At 81.5% G+C, this 2,500-nt stretch overlaps 1 non-coding gene across 1 annotated transcript; it reads left to right on the top strand.

Annotated features, from left to right (window-relative positions):
* The first annotated feature begins 2,113 nt into the window (after nt 1–2,113).
* Nucleotides 2,114–2,266, top strand: LOC143173838 (5.8S ribosomal RNA). The gene has a single exon (XR_012997800.1). It is a non-coding gene; the product is annotated as a 5.8S ribosomal RNA (ribosomal RNA).
* The last annotated feature ends 234 nt before the right edge of the window (nt 2,267–2,500 follow it).

The following is a 2,500-nucleotide window of genomic DNA, read 5'->3' as shown; positions in this document are numbered from 1 at the left end:
GTCGGCGGGGACCGCCGCGTCCCCGCCGCTCCCCCCGCCTCTCGCCTCCGCTGGCCCCCGCCGCCGGCCGGCGTCCGCGTGCCGGTCAGAGCGCGGGCGGCGGCGCGCGGGAAGGGGGGGGGCTGCCGGCGCGGGGTGTGACGAGCCCCGCCGGCCGAGCCCGCTCGAGCCGGAGGAGGAAGCGGCGACCGGCGGCGACGCCGACGCCGCGGGGCCGGCAGGTGCGAGCGGCGAGAGAGAGAGGGCCTTCGGGGTCGGGGGGGGCGGCTCCCCCGGCCCTCCCCGCACCGGGGCGGGCTGCTGCGGAGCAGCCCGCCCTGCCGTCCGGCCGGCCGCGCAGGGCGAGGCCTCCGGGCGTTCCGGGCTGGCGCGCGGCGCCGTGCGGCGCGGCGGCACCCCCGCCTCGCCTCCCCTCCCCTGCGGGGGAGCCGGAGGCGCGGACGGGCGCCGCCGCCGCCGCCTTCGGCGGGCGAGGCCCCCGCCGGGTCGCGCCCCGCGCCAGCGGGCGGCCCGAGCCACGGCTCTCCTCCCGGGCGCAGCGCCGGGCTACTGAGGGAAACCCCGGGCCCCGGGAAGGAGGCCGAGGTGATGGCGGCGGATGTCGGGCGCGCCCCCGCGGGCGGACGCTCCCCCGAGGGCGGCAGCGGGGGAGGCACCCCCGCGGGGCCTGCAGGTCGTTTCCCTCGCCCCAGGGCCAGGTACCTAGCGTCCGCGCTTCCGCGGCCCTCCCTCGGCGAGCCCGGGGGCCGAAGGCCGCGGAGCCGGGCGGAGGTTTAAAGACGCGGGCGGCTCGGCGCGGCCCGCGGGTTCGGCCGGGCGGTGGCGCCTCGAGGGGCGGGAGTTGCTCCCCGAAGCCCCCCGTGCGGACGCCGCCGCCCGCGCTCGTCCCGCGGGCGGCCGTGCCGTGCCGGGGAGGGGGTCCCGCTGCCCCCCCCTCTCCGCGGTCCGGTCTCGGCGGAGAGACCGCGGCGGGGTAGCCGGCCGTGGCCGGCCTGCCTGCCTCGCAACGGGCGACCCCGGCGGGAGCGCGGGCTCTCCGCCGGGGCGGCGAGTCCCCGCGGCGGGGGCTCGCCGGGCGGCCGCCGGGCCGCCGCGCCTCCGTCGCGGCGCCGCGGCGCGCTGCGCTCCGCTCCTTCCCAGCCCCGGCGAGCTGCTCGGCGGTGTCCCGCCGCTAGCCGCCGGCGAGGGCGGCACCCCCCGTCCGAGCGGCGGCGTCGCCGCTCGGCGTGTCGGTCGGCCGGAGGGCGCCCGCCGCCGGCCGCGCGGCTGTCCCGGCCCGGGCCCCGCCCGTCGCTTCCCTGCCGCCCTTCCCGGCCGTGCCGGGCGGTCGGTCGGGCGGTCGGGGGCGTCCCACTCCCGGTCTCCGCGTGGAAACGGGGAGAGCGGGCGCCGCCCCCGGCTTAGCGCCGTCCGCCTTCCGCCCGGCGCGTGCCCGCGGAAGGGGCCGAGGCGAGAAGCGGCGGCGGCGGCGCCGGGAGGGCGGCCGCCGCGGCGCGGCGGCGGGCGCCGTCCGGCGGTTCCGCGGGCGGTGCGTCGCCGTCTCGGGCTCCGGCGGTTGCCGCCTCCGGCGCGGCGGCGGAGCCGCGGAGGTGCCGTCGGGGCGAGCCGTGGGTTGGGGCTAGGCGGCTGTCGTAGCGCGGCGTGGTTGTCGCGGAGGCGCGCGCGGGGCCGGCGGGGCGCCCCGCTGCCGCCCGTCGCCGTCGTCGTCGGCGGCAGCAGCCTCCGTGTCCCGAGCGAGGCGGGCAGGCGGGGCGCGGCCGTGCGCGCCGCCGCCTCCTCCGTGCGGAGCCCGGGCCGAGCCCGGGCGCCTGGGCCGGCTCCGAAGCGAGGGCAAGGTGCGTTTCCCAGGTCGGTCGGGAGCGCGGGCTCCCCGCCCTTGCCGTTCGGGGTTTTCCGTTCCGTTCCCCCTTCCTCTCCCCCCCTCCTCCTCAGTGTGCTCGTACGGTCAGGCGAGGCGAGGCCTCTCCGCCGCGTCGCGCCGCGTCGCGCCCCCTCCGCGCGGGCGGAGGGGGGCGGTGGGGCGGTCGGGCGGTGGGCCGTCCTCAGAGAGGGGCCGCTCTCGGGGAGCGGTCCCGGTCCCCCCGCGCGCGCGGGGCGGTGCCGAAAAGCAGACAACTCTTAGCGGTGGATCACTCGGCTCGTGCGTCGATGAAGAACGCAGCTAGCTGCGAGAATTAATGTGAATTGCAGGACACATTGATCATCGACACTTCGAACGCACTTGCGGCCCCGGGTTCCTCCCGGGGCTACGCCTGTCTGAGCGTCGCTTGACGATCAATCGCCGCCTGGGCCGCCGCCCCTGGGCGGGCGGCGGGCGCAGCGGCGCGGCTGGGGCGGCTCGCAGGCCCGCGCGCGGCGGCCCCCGGGCCCGGGGAGCGGTTCCCCGCGGCCCGGCGTCGTCGGCCGAGGCGAAGGGCCTTCGTCCCCCTAAATCGAGACTCGGGGAGCGCGCCGAAGCTCCCCGCTCCCGGGGCGCCCGCTGGGCGGAGCTCGTCCCGCC

The sequence above is a fragment of the Aptenodytes patagonicus genome, unplaced genomic scaffold, assembly GCF_965638725.1.
Source record: "Aptenodytes patagonicus unplaced genomic scaffold, bAptPat1.pri.cur scaffold_327, whole genome shotgun sequence".
Lineage (NCBI taxonomy): Eukaryota > Metazoa > Chordata > Aves > Sphenisciformes > Spheniscidae > Aptenodytes > Aptenodytes patagonicus.
The sequence above is the reverse complement of the archived record's forward strand: the minus strand, read 5'-3'. Positions and strand labels throughout refer to the sequence as shown.